Source organism: Puntigrus tetrazona, unplaced genomic scaffold, assembly GCF_018831695.1.
Source record: "Puntigrus tetrazona isolate hp1 unplaced genomic scaffold, ASM1883169v1 S000000956, whole genome shotgun sequence".
Taxonomy (NCBI): Eukaryota; Metazoa; Chordata; class Actinopteri; order Cypriniformes; family Cyprinidae; genus Puntigrus; species Puntigrus tetrazona.
Window position 1 is genome coordinate 38,349 of NW_025048555.1, and position 14,547 is coordinate 52,895.

A 14,547-nucleotide genomic window follows, 5' to 3' on the forward strand; every position below is an offset into this window, starting at 1 on the left:
CCTCACACACACTGGGACCAGTCAATACTTTCTGCTGTGTGTGTGTGTTCACATATCCCAAATCAAATGCACCAAAGTGTAGCTTGTCAAATGTGAAGGGTGTTAGTTTCCAGAAGACTGTTAAAAGCTCAAAACCTTTCAAAGAGTGAAGTGAACTCAAGTTTTCAGACAAGAGTATATGTAAAGTATGTTGCCAAAAAGATGCAGTATTTCTTCATATCATTCCCCTATATTCCAATTTACTGACAACAACTATATTTATTTAACTGGCAAAAAGACCAAATGTAAGTAAAATAAAACTAAAAGGTCACCAGTGACTAGCGCTGTGAATAAAGAACTGGTTCACTTGAATAAAATGAAATGAAATAAAACTTTCATGATGTTCCATTCCTGGAAGGAATGCTATGCTAAAATACTGTGACAGGATTTCCGGCTCTGCTAGTGCATGCAATGTGCAATGACATAAGAAATTATTTTTAGCTCAGTTGTGTTCTTGTGTCCTTAAATGTGATAAAAGAAAGACCCTTCCAGCACCGAAAGAAAGATTGCTAAGAAACACTTCAAAACCAATAACCAGACTAAATTACTGTATTTTTCTTATCGGTTGAACTAAAATCAAGACAAATATAGTGCAGTCTAATTGCTTATAAGTCATTCCTTAATCACCATTTAAGCATATTAGCAAAATGCTGTAAGCAAAAAAAAAATCTATTTTCTATTGTCAGTTATGTAGCGATGTATGAAGCACAGCTCACATAGAAATCACTTTCAAATCAAACGGCCCTCACAAGTGGATTCCTATCAAAAGTGATTAGATTTTGTCTGTGACAAATCGCAAACAACGGTAAATGTGATCACACCTTAAGAGTCTGGAACAACAAATGAAATAATTTGGTTTGTTATATAAACTTGTTTTGAAATAAAATGCACATTGTGTTTGTGATGCTTTCTTGTGAGATTCGTTAAAATGCATATTATTATCCAGAGGGTTTTTATGGGTGGGATATTTTACATGTGCGACAATATCAGACAGAAGTTTACAACAGGAGATTATCAGGAATATTATATTTGTGTTTGTGTTTCCTCCAAAGCACTAAAACGCTCATCAACAGACTCATTAAGAAACCAAAGCCATTAAGCAGATGAGAATCAGAATCAGAATCATCCATTTCTCTTCCTGAACAGTCAATGACATCAGATTAAGCTCTTTGTAAACCTGGGGAAGAGAACTATTCATTACAGATTGCATTTGATTGTGAAGAAGGCTTCAGTTTTTCACCATTTCTCACTACAGTTGCTATCAGCGCTATCAGAATCTCAGTAATGAGGTGTGTGTGTGTGTGTGTGTGTAAGATGTAAGAAAGAATGTGCCGTCATGTGCGTCTGCAGGTTAATGATGAGATTTGAATGTTTGTTGTTGGGTTGGTGAGAGGTTGGTGAATAATTTCTTATTTGTATGTTGAAAGTATTGTCATGCTAATTCATTGTTTGCTCCAGATAAAAATCTGTCACTCCAAATTAAAGCCTCAGAGTATAACGAAACAGAATGAAGAGAGAAACACAAACAGGAAAAAATACAGGCGGCTCAGACACTTGCTGCTGTTGTAGATGTGAAAGCGTAAACAGCACATTCCACATTTAATGCAAGTAGTAAACACAATTGGCACTTTTTATTATTTAATGTCACATTTTAACATTTATTTATAGCATAAATGGCAATTTAATTGCAGTGTTGATTAGATGTATATCTCTGTTTACTCTAATGCATATTTGTTAATCACAGCAGTCCTTGGCTTCTAGTGGACAGTGCCATAGGCTCTCTCTCTCTCTATATATATATATATATATATATCTGCCAGCCAATGTGTGCAATCATTTCTTCATAATAGCCACTTAATACCAACGTACTAAGAATTAATGTCATCAAAGAAAATAATTTTAATAGCTTTATCTTTTAGAAGCTATACTTTTATTTTCCATACTGGCTGATTCATGTTTATTATTTGAAACATATTCTTCGTAACATTATAAATGCCCATTTAATTTGTCCTCGCACAGGAAAATCTAATTAGTTAACCTTACTCAAAACAACTAACAATGATTCATTTAGTGTCATGAGCTTACACATGTACTCATGTAACATTAAAAGTCAGTCTAATTTACTTCCTAAAAGCAAGCAAGCGTTACTTCAGTAAACTAAGTGATTTAAACATACATTACAAAAAGGAATGATAACAAATGTTCCTTATAACACACACAATTTCAAATAAATTTGACGCAGTGACAGTTCAAAGCTGAAGGTAATGATTTTCAATACAGTTTAACTTGTATAACAGACATTATGACACAAAGCAAAAACAATCGGATTTGGGGAAACGCTTGTAAACAGTGTAGGTAGCAGTACAAGTTGTCAAGAGTTTTTTTTTTTCTCTATCTCAAGCATCACATTAAGTGTTCCAGGATGCGTGCACACAACAGATGATCATCTGATCTAAAGGAGGAGCACAAGAGACAGGCAAGATACAAGCACAGAGGGAAGAATAACAAGTAGGTAAAGTAGCAAACCCTTAAAGAAGAGTAGCCGAGTCCACTTTGTAGGAACAAGACGGGACGCTGAGTGCTGCGATACGCTCGACAGCAGGTACGTTCAACTTGAAGCGGCGCTGCAGTGACCGATCGGCGTGTGACATCAAAGTTCTGCAAGAGCATCTGACAGCTGATGGGTCCATATGCTCGTTATAATCCCTCTCACCGTACTTTGACGTCATACACCGGTCGGTTGCTGCAGCACTGCTTCAAGGCTGAACACACCTTTAATGCGGTGGCTGATTGCAGGGGTAATGTGATGCAGGTGGAGCTGATTAGTACTCAGGTGAGTGTGTGCGCTGTGATTGGGTAGCGACAGAGCCTGGCAGATCCGTGACAGTTCTTTGCAATACGATGGCAGAAGACACAGGGTTAAGGCAGAGAAGATTTGGAGAAATACTTCATCTTCAGTGACAGAATCCCAAGAGACACTAGTGCTCAGACTACGTCAACATTAGAATAAAACAGCATAACAATAACAGTATTAGAAGGGAAATGAGACTGATTCGTTTTCAGTGTTATCTACACCTGCACTGCCATTTCATTAGTTCACCCAAACTTGAAATTTGGAGCTCTGTGTTAAGATATGGCAGGGAGATTGTAACATGGTGATGGTTGTAATGGCACAATATCAGGGATAAGCTAGGAATCCTGTGGAAATGTCATTATTTAGCCATTTCCTGTTTTATCTTATATAAGTGATTGTCAAGATATATGCAGATTTTATTAAAAAAAATGATTTTGATGGAATTTTGATGTTTTTTTTTTTTTTTTACCAAAAGTATATTTTGCTTAGTACTTAAACCGTTGCAGATTAAATCATATAATGTGGATTAGAATTAATTCTAGATTCTCAGGCAAAATGTCATGCGTTTTTTTAAATTCTAATTTCAAACCGTTATGCAAATACATCTAAACATTGTAAATAACATTATAAATAACTAAACACTGGCTGGCAGGGGTGAGGTAAGTTGCAACACAATTTATCATTCCCTTGCACAGAACTGAAAAAGTTCTGTGGTCATTCATAGTACATTCGAGTTGTTTTAGTTGTTTTGTATTATTCTTTTAGATAAAAAAAAAAACAGCTATTGAAGCAAATTTTATGAGCAGGCTGCTGTTTTTGCTACTTTTGTCTGACTGTTACAACTCAGCCCAGCATGTGTTACAGGAGCACTCCATGTATTTAACATCAATTTATAAGGGCTGTGATATTCTTACAGAGGTTTGAAATGATGCCTTTTTTAGTGAGAAATGTGGGTGCTTTGTATAAAAGTCTGAGCACTGCAGCTCAAGAGTTACAGATGCTGAAGCCAGATGTAAATGGATGAAATTATAAAATCTTTTTTACTATCGACTTGTTTACTTGTTTCTAATTAATCAAAGACAAAAAGCTCATTAAATTTAAACCTTAAATGTGTCACAAAATGTACATGACTGTTATGTATTAAAAATAGAATGGATAATACATTTTTACACTGAAAAATAACTTTAACCCAAAAAGTGATCGAAGCATCAGATTGGTATAAAATTTTAGCAGGAACACTGCAAAAGATTACTGTGTAGGCCTAAACAATTAACTCTGTTAGTAAATATTGACTTTAAAACCTGCTGAAAGCTAATCATAGCGACTTTTGGCATGTTCTTGAGTTATACCTTGGAATTTCTATGCTATTTTGTAACAGTTAAGTTAGCTACAAAGTGTTCAAATTGAGACCGTCAAAAAGCCTTTCATTAGCCAATAGACACGTTAGTAGCACACAGAAAGATACACACACACACTCACAATTTTAAACGTACCTTATTATTATTGTGCAGAAGTGATTGTTCTTTATCCAGTGGTAAACTGCAAGCAGTCGCTCTCCTTCTTCCCAGTTTCAGTAAACTCAGTGTCGGCGCACAAATTCAAAACATTCTTCTTCTTCATAACCCAAACATTGCTTGTCCGCATGCGCTAACCTCTATTATTTCTTCTTTTGTTGTTTTATTGCACATTAGCACACTGCTGCCTTCTACTAGTGAATTAATGTCATTGGTTTTGTGGTACCAAATATTTTAAGTAAGGCTTACTCATAGCAGTAAGTACCACAAACTCTTGAACAGTAGTTCAGACTAGATCTGTGTGGATTTACAATAAACCTTTGTCTTAGAAAGGCATGCAGAAGACAAATATATTAGTTGTGTTATATAATTTGACAGAGAAGTGCAAAGTCCTGGGATTTGTAAATCAGAGGTCACCAATTATCAGAGAGTAGTTCAGGTGTCACAGAAGCTCAACTTCTCTATCGCTCATCTGCAGCTTGCGCTCTGTTCCGGTAAAATCACTAAATAAAATACAACCAAATGTCTCCTGTTAGTGATATACATATCCTGATGGACAGTTGCAATTTTCTTATGGCTATAAAGAAAAGTCAGCCAAAAAACATCTAAAACCACAACCTCTCACAGTCAAAAAAATAAAAAAAACTAAATAAATCCTTGAGTCAACAGCAAAATTAACTGACCTCCCAAAAATAAACAAAAAAAAGAAACAAAAAAAAAGAAAAAAACAACTGAATTCACCTCTGCAATGTCACCCTATAATTAATGAATACCCTATAATTACTCGTGAAATTCTTATTTTGTTTTATTGCCAACTTTGCTCCTAAAACGCAGTATGTTATTTTCACACCTTTGCTGGAAATTTTAAAGGAATATATGGCTGTAATTCAAGTCCTCTGAAACAACTTAATTACGTGCAAAACAGACCAAAAACAAACCATCTGAAGCTGTAACACAACCAAAATTGTTACACTCTTTTGAATGTAATGTTTTCAGTGAATCTCTTGATCTTGTTCACCACATCATCATGAATAATTTATAAATATCATTCTACACCAGTTCTCAAGTTCAGCTCATAAAATACACTTACATGAGCCGTTTCATAGTCAAGCTGAAGTCTCCAGTGTTCTTTCCAGGTATGCAGAAAATAACAGAGTATTGCAAATCTCAAATAATGATATATATATATATATATATATATATATATATATATATATATATATATATATATATATATATACACATATGATAATATGCTGAGCTCAAGTGTAGTGTGATTAATGTGTATAAACATGAAGAAAAGTATGTATGTGAAAAGTATAAAAAAACACACCAAAAAACACAAAACACTATTTGCAGTCTATAAGGAGTTTACACATTTTTTTATGTATACTTTAAGGAGAAATAAGTGCTCCTACTGGCTCAGCAATTTGGTAGCAGTAGATTGAACAGCCCACTATATGAGACAAGCTTCATATTTGGATGGGATAATCCTTTAATTGAATAACCCAGCATAAATGCATTCACATTGCCATAGTTATTTATTTTTGTATGTGTGTGTTAAGACGAGTCTGTAAGATTCAATCAGTCTTCAGACTGATGCTCTTAGCAGACAGATGAGAAGGACTCTCTTCAACTCAAAACCATGCCAATGCTTTTGAAGTCCGTCTCTTTGCATCTTTTCTCTTCCACCTGACACTTTAGATATTACAGATGAAAGATGGGTCATTATGAGGGGTTATTTGGAATGAGGTATAGAATGAGAGAGTGCATGTGAAGGAAAGTCAACAACACCTATTTGGAGAGTCTCTCATCGAGCGATCTCGCCGAGCTTATCTATTTCAGTTGTATAGACTTTAACTGATTTTTCCTTTGCCTCTTCTGACAAGACACAAAGTGTTATCATTTTAAACCATGTTGCAATGTTGTTGTGATTCACATATTTGCAAGCAACCAAACAATCATTGGTTAAAAATGACTGTTGACTCCAATTTGGAGTCCTTAGCACAATAATTAAGCAAGTTGGTTTAATTAAAGTTTAGAAACGGAAAGAAATCAATCAAATATTTGCCATGTGAAATTTAATATCTTTACAGATTGAGGCTGTTGATTCCAGACTTAGTGATCACCAGCCAAAACCTGCCGGCATTTCCACAGCTACAAAGTGGAAAAACAACACATGCTGCTGAGCAGAATGCATAAATATCCGGCTTTGATCAGGAAGCGAGATGAGAGTGCAGGCATGAAGGACAGAAAGAGAGTGAAGAGAGATTTAGTGGTCTCCTCCCTAACTTAGTCCAACTATATATTACATATTGTAGCACGGAGGCATTCACCTTTTAAAACACACACACACACACACACACACACCAGGGTTGAGCAAATTTTGGAGTTTCAAATGAATTGAGAGAATCTGAGCCTCACAAGATGTTAAATTTGGAGTGTTCTGAATGTTAGAATGTTCTGAATTTAAATAAATAAAAAAAAAAACAAAATGTAAATTTACAGCAACAGAGGAATTCATTACCCCAAACACATTTTACATCAAAACATAACGGGATCGTTGATTACTAATTATGCATATGTTTTCTCAACATGCTTTCACAAATTTTAACAGTGTAAAATGAACTTTTCTGAACTAAGCCTAATAGTTTAAAATGAACATAGTCATTAAAGTATTTTTTTCTATGCAGTATTACAAAATGTTTACCACAGTGTCTCTGTGTTGCAACGTTTCCGGGTGAAAAAAAAAGAAAAAAGCGTAAACAGCACAAAGAATTCATATAAAAGGAAGAAAGCAACATGGAGATAAACATGAAAAGGTCTTTTGATAAAGTTGAAACATTTTTAAGGCACTGTGTTTGCTGAATCAATAACATCATCTGAAAAAAAAAACATAACATCCAGAGATGTGCAGGTAAACATGTCATGACTTCAGTCTGATCAGTTTGTTTTTGTTTTTCTGTCAAACAGTCTGCCATGTGCTTGTGTGTTCCCGCCCCATTGTTATCTCATTAATCACTCTAGCTGCCTTCTCACCTGTGGCTCGTTAGCTCCTTAATTGCTCCCCCTACTTAAGCTCCCTTTGTTTGCAGTCTTGTGTCTGATCGTTGTGGTGTGAGGACGCTACCAGTCCAGTCCAGTCCAGTCCAGTCCAGTCCAGTCCAGTCCAGTCCTGTCCAGTCCTGTCCAGTCCTGTCCAGTCCTGTCCAGTCCTGTCCTGTCCTGTCCTGTCCTGTCCTGTCCTGTCCAGTCTGTCTAGGCTCCAAGTTCAGCTGGTATTTTTAGTTTTTTCCTCTTCGCTTGCTCTGCCTTTTTGTTTTCTCCAGACCTCCGAACCCCGCGCCGGCCTGGTTCCTCCGGTGCTGTGTTTGGCAGCTCGCTCTCACCTGATCCTCTGGATCTGACTTTGGACTCGAGCAGCAGGACTGTAGAGAGACTCTTTCAAGTTTCCCGTTTTCTTCGCTCCCAGCCTGAGAGGAGTGACTGGAGGCTGTTTTGATTTTTTTTCTTCGGAAGTTTTCTGTTCCTCCGTTCCAGTCAAGTTTTTGTTCTAGAACGACTAATAAACTAAGTTGAACCTGCTATTGAATCCGTGTTCGTTCCTGACAGAACGATCAGACCAAAAGATGGATTCAGCAGGAGAAGACCAAGTCAGGACTGCTGTGACGAAACAGGGTATTCTCCTTGGCCAGCATGCGACTCAGATAACGGTGACCTCAAGAGACGTTGACCTCCTGACGACCCAAGTTGCCGAGCTCGGTGCCAGGGTGCAAGAACTCCAACAAGAGGCCCAGGCCGCCCGCTCAGCTGCCTCCCAGTCGTTTTTTTCACCTCAGGCCGGTCCGAACCCCACACCAATAGCCCTCCTCCCTATGACGGGATCCCAATTGCGTGCCGGGCCTTCCTGTCCCAGTGTTCCCTGGTCTTTGCACTCCAGCCCCGCCGTTATGTCACGGAGGAGTCTCGGGTGGCATTCGTCATCACCCTCCTTAAAGGAAGGGCCCGCGATTGGGCGACTGCCGTGTGGGATGCTCGTGCCCCCTTCTGCGCCCCTGCATCGACTATCGAGGCCTGAATGACATCACCATAAGAAACCGGTATCCTCTACCTCTGATGTCCTCTGCCTTTGAGTTGTTACAGGGAGCCAAGGTCTTTACTAAGCTAGACCTCCGCAACGCCTATCATTTGGTCCGCATCCGTGAGGGGGATGAGTGGAAGACAGCCTTTAACACCCCCACGGGACACTTTGAATACCGGGTCTTACCCTTCGGGCTTACCAATGCCCCAGCTGTCTTCCAGGCCCTGATCAACGACGTGTTGAGGGACATGGTAAACAGGTTTGTCTTCGTGTATCTTGATGATATTCTCATCTTCTCCCCCTCGTTGCAGGTACACACTCAACACGTGCGTCAGGTGCTACAACGGCTGCTGGAGAACCAGCTTTATGCCAAGGCGGAGAAGTGTGTGTTCCACGCCAAGTCAGTTTCGTTCTTGGGGCATATCATTTCAGCGGAGGGGATTAAAGCCGATCCTGCCAAGATAAGAGCCGTAGCCGAGTGGCCAATCCCCGATTCTCGGAAGGCGCTGCAGCGGTTCCTGGGCTTCGCCAACTTCTATAGGCGATTCATCCGGAACTTTGGCCTGGTCGCTGCACCCCTAACGGCACTTACCTCACCTAAAGTATCGTTCAGGTGGAATTCTCAGGCACAGGAGGCCTTTGATGTTCTTAAGTCCCGTTTCATCTCTGCTCCTGTTCTTTGTCTTCCAGATCCTGAGCGTCAGTTCATTGTTGAGGTAGATGCCTCAGAGGTCGGGTAGGCGCGCGTTCTATCCCAACGGTTCCCTGGAGATGAGAAGGTGCACCCATGTGCGTTTTTCTCTCTCACCGCCTGAGCCCTGCAGAGCGAAACTATGACATAGGTAACAGGGAGCTGCTGGCAGTCAGGTTGGCCCTGGGGGAGTGGCGCCAGTGGCTGGAGGGAGCTGCGCAGCCCTTCTTGGTTTGGACGGATCATAAGAACCTCCAATATATCCGTTCGGCCAAGAGGTTAAATGCTCGCCAGGCTCGCTGGGCACTTTTCTTTGGGCGGTTTAACTTCTCCTCTCGTATCGGCCGGGTCTAAGAACACTAAGCCTGATGCCCTCTCTCGCCTGTTTGAGGTTCCTGGGAGGGATTCGGACCCCGATACCATTCTCCCCAAGGATGGTTGTGGGGTCCTCTCCTGGGACATCGAACAGCGGGTGAGAAAGGCCGGACGGGAGGGAGAGGTGCCAGAGGGGTGCCCAGAGGGTCGGTTATTTGTGCCGGCTGCGTTGCGTCCCTAAGGTTCTCCAGTGGGGTCATGAGTCCAGGATAGCCTGTCACCCAGGTGTTCGGAGATCACTGGCTACCATCCGTCAGCGATTTTGGTGGCCAACCATGGCTTCCGATGTCAGGCAGTTTGTGTTGGCTTGCTCGGTGTGTGCTCAGAATAAGACTTCGAACCAGTCTCCTGTTGGTCTGTTGCAGCCCTGCCCATTCCCTCTCGTCCTTGGTCACACCTGGCCCTTGACTTTGTCTCTGGTCTTCCCCCTTCGAGAGGCAACACCGTGATTCTGACAGTGGTGGATCGCTTCTCTAAAGCGGCCCATTTTATCCCTTTGCCCAAACTCCCTTCCGCCAAGGAGACCGCTCAGGTGGTGGTGGACCACATTTTCCGGATTCATGGCCTTCCGGTAGATGTGGTCTCCGACAGAGGACCACAATTTGTCTCCGGTTTTGGAAAGAGTTCTGTAGACAGATCGGGCCTCTATGAGTCTGTCTTCAGGTTTTCACCCCCAGACCAATGGGCAGTCCGAGCGAGCCAACCAGGATCTCGAGAGAGCTCTCCGCTGCATGGCATCACACAGTCCGAGCTCCTGGAGCCAGCAGCTACCGTGGGTCGAATATTCCCACAATTCCCTTCCTGTAGCATCCACAGGTATGTCTCCTTTTCTTTGTTCAATGGGTTATCAACCACCCCTTTTCCCTACTCAGGAACCCGAGGCTGCGGTCCCGTCTGCCTTGGCCTTCGTCCGCCGGTGTTGTCGCACCTGGAAGAAGGCTAAGGAGGTCTTGGCCCGGACTTCCAGACGGACCAAAGCAGCGGCTGATCGTCACAGGACTCCTGCCCCTCAGTATGTGTGTGGTCAGAAGGTATGGCTTTCCACCAAGGACCTGCCTCTCCGGGTGCCTTCTCGCAAGCTGGCGCCCAGGTTCATTGGTCCATATCCTATCACCAAGGTTCTGAGTCCAGTGGCGGTGCGGCTCAAGCTCCCCTACACGCTTGGTCGGGTCCACCCTGTCTTCCATGTGTCCAGGGTTAAGCCTGTGTTTCGTTCCCCCTTAACCCTGTGAGGTCTACCCCGACTCCCTCCCCGTATATAGTGGATGGTACTCCAGTGTACACTGTGAGAAAGCTCCTGGATGTCAGACGCCGTGGTCGGGGTTTCCAGTTTCTGGTGGACTGGGAGGGTTACGGACCGGAGGAGAGGTGTTGGATACCGGCCCGGGACATTCTGGATCAGACACTGGTTGAGGACTTCCGCCGGCGACGAGGTGGGCTCCCCCTAGGGCGCCAGGTGGCGCGCGCCTGGGAGGGGGTACTGTCATGACTTCAGTCTGATCAGTTTGTTTTTGTTTTTCTGTCAAACAGTCTGCCATGTGCTTGTGTGTTCCCCCCCATTGTTATCTCATTAATCACTCTAGCTGCCTTCTCACCTGTGGCTCGTTAGCTCCTTAATTGCTCCCCCTACTTAAGCTCCCTTTGTTTGCAGTCTTGTGTCTGATCGTTGTGGTGTGAGGACGCTACCAGTGCCTCCAGTCCAGTCTAGTCCTGTCCTGTCCTGTCCAGTCCAGTCTGTCTAGGCTCCAAGTTCAGCTGGTATTTTTAGTTTTTTTCCTCTTCGCTTGCTCTGCCTTTTTGTTTTCTCCAGACCTCCGAACCCCTGCGCCGGGCCTGGTTCCTCCGGTGCTGTGTTTGGCAGCTCGCTCTCACCTGATCCTCTGGATCTGACTTTGGACTCGAGCAGCAGGACTGTAGAGAGACTCTTTCAAGTTTCCCGTTTTCTTCGCTCCCAGCCTGAGAGGAGTGACTGGAGGCTGTTTTGATTTTTTCTTCGGAAGTTTTCTGTTCCTCCGTTCCAGTCAAGTTTTTGTTCTAGAACGACTAATAAACTAAGTTGAACCTGCTATTGAATCCGTGTTCGTTCCTGACAAAACAAACATTTTAAACCACGGTCAGTCTCAATGTGTACGCATACAAAGCCTCTCTTTCTCTGTATTTATTTTGAAAAGTTTAATCTTACAGTGATACAATTTTAGATCTTTCATCCCATAGATAAATAGTTAGTTTATATTGACTAGACTAAAATTGACTATATTTTGTTAGTGCACATTACTATATTACTCATAACTCTGAAAATGCTCCTCCCCTCTAAAACAATGGCTCATCTCTGATGACATCAGTTTGACGGCTTGGGCATGAGCATGACATCATTAACTGTCAGTGTTCAATTCTGAACAAAACGCCTACTTCACTATATCTAATTAATTTGATGTAGGAAAAACAAGCAGAGCCCTCTATTCTCCTCATTCAATATTTTGTTTGTCTCTGAAGTACGTTACAATACAGAAGTAAAATCGGCAGCAAACGTCCGGTTCGTGCTAACTTTAATTTTTATCTATTACAAGGAGAGATAGTGAAAGTGAGTTTATTTATTATAATTAGCAAATTTAGGAGAGTAATGCAAAGACAAGAAGACAAAAGAGAAGTGAAATGAGAAAGAGGAACGCAAAAATGCATTGAATCAAAAAGTAAAGTAGTGATCTTTCGACTGAATTTATAGTACTGCTGAGCTTCACCACAGCTTCCAAAAAAACAATAAACACATAAATATTCCCGTTCAAGCACACCGAATCTTGCTCTACATAATATATTGTTTATCTCCCCATTTCTTCTTTCAAAGTGAATAAGTTCTTCATCACTCTGCATTCATCAGAGTTGGAAACCAGCAGACAGAATGACGGATTGGCTGCACATTTATTCAGTGAGGCTCAGGATCTCTCTCAATGTCTTAAATTTGAAAAAGATGATAGCAAGTTTATCACAGGCTCTTTCTCTGCTCCAGACGTGTCATCTTACCAAGATTTTTCAGCACGACGTAGCACATTTATTATATTACATATGCATGCGCACACTTCCTCTTCACCTCTTCCATTTCCAATTTCTCCATCTCTTTCCCCATGGCCCTCCAAAAATGCTTGAGTGTCAGAGGTAGAGCGGTGGATGCAGACAGATGACTTTCTGGTCTTGATAATTCAGACTCCAAAGAAAGTAAACAATACAACAGGTGATCTGCTGACTTTTCGTCTATCCAATAGATGCTAGATTATTTTTTCATTGTCACACCTCCCTTGAAGCTTGAAAAACTCACCACTATCTAGTGTTTCTACTGTATTAGTTGTGAAAGTTCACTAAGAAAACCCTGTGAAAAACATCAACTCTATTTTGTCTTTCAGGTTCATGTGCCTTTTTCAGGTAGCAACTTGTTAACTATTGACTATGCCTTTTTACTCAATAAATTAAGAGCTAGCAAGGTATGGTTGGATTAGGGATATAGAATAAGGTCATTTAGAAAAAGGCATTAATATGTGCATAATTAGCACTATTAAATGGCTAATGTTCTAGAAATATGCATGCTAATAAGAAACTAATGAGTGTAACTGTAAAATAAAGAAACAAACAGCAACAAAGAAAAAAAACCTTTATATTTGATTTAGTTGAATAATGAAAAGTTAAACTTTTCCTATATTGTTCTATTATTTCCTGTGCAAGGATCATTTTCATAATTTTATCCGAATATCCTCAAATAAATGAATACAGAAAAACTGAAAACATCTTTGCTGGAGCAATATCAAAGGATAAGTTCATCCAAAAAAGAAATTCATTTACTCAACATGGAGCACAACAGGAGATGGATGTGGGATGAGAGGATAGTGGCTCTCAAGCTCCAAATATTGCATAAAAGAATCATAAAAGTGATTCCGAATGAGGAATATTCAGAGTCTTCTGAAGCCATATAATAGCTCTGTGTGAGTCATTATACACTGAACAATTCAAATCTGGTGCTTTAATGATACATGCCAGAATGTGTTTACGTAAGAGCAAGAATACTGGACACCATATGAAGAGAAAGGAGGAGGAACAGAAGAAAATGTGCACATGTGCAAATTTGCTTGCCTCATCATAGCATTACATTTGAATGCAAGGAAGAGAATGAGACCTCAGCATTCACCTTTACGAAATCTCCCCAAAGGCATTTGCCCCACAGCACTGCTCTAATGGCTGAACCGACAACAGATGGACTTCGGGCCATAAAACAGGTCATATACTGGATCTACGGTACATAGGAATTTTAGAAAGAATTGTCCATATCCTTATGTGAAGGTGAGGAAAGCGTAAATCTAAAGGATTTAAGCGTCAGCCCTGAAGCAGTAATAAAGCTGAGGTACAATTCGTGCCATTGCTTTAAAGGCCAGTCTCCCAAAACAGCTGATGAAATGTATAGTCATCACGCTCTGATTCCTTTTGTTCATTGTTGTGAAAAGTATGTCGATATTTCTTGGAATAAATTTGAATTCAGCCTCAGCTAAACTTGTAACCTTTCAAATGCTAATGAATCTTTTGCTGGGAATACTCAATGCCGCTCTCTTAAGCCTAAATGCTTTCATCTCCTTTGAAATAGTGTACACACTACAAGGGAAGCTATGCACGGGTGTCACAATGGTAATCAAAAAAGTGAAGTTTTTTTGTGTACCTCTCTTCAGAGAAGTGTAGCTGCATCAGATCAGTGCAACAGGATGCAAGAACTTCTATTTGATAATGAATCCCACTGGATTTGTCTACACTATTACAGCATCACAGCTGTTCTTCAAGGTGTGTGTCTCTCACAAATATTCACTGCGTCTCTGGGGACGACGTCTCACTGCAAACACTGACAAAACCTTGCCCTAATCAGACACCTGTAAGACAATCAGAGTTTCTCCTGCAAATTAGCAAAGATGTTTAACAAGGAACACCTCTTGGAAAGCTCAAGTGTACACTGTGTGATGAGGGT

The 14,547-nt window shown here is 41.0% G+C and overlaps 1 pseudogene; it reads right to left on the reverse strand.

The window, feature by feature from the left end:
* The window catches only part of LOC122335902, a 98,585-nt pseudogene that overhangs the window by 19,213 nt on the left and 64,825 nt on the right, over positions 1 to 14,547 (reverse strand).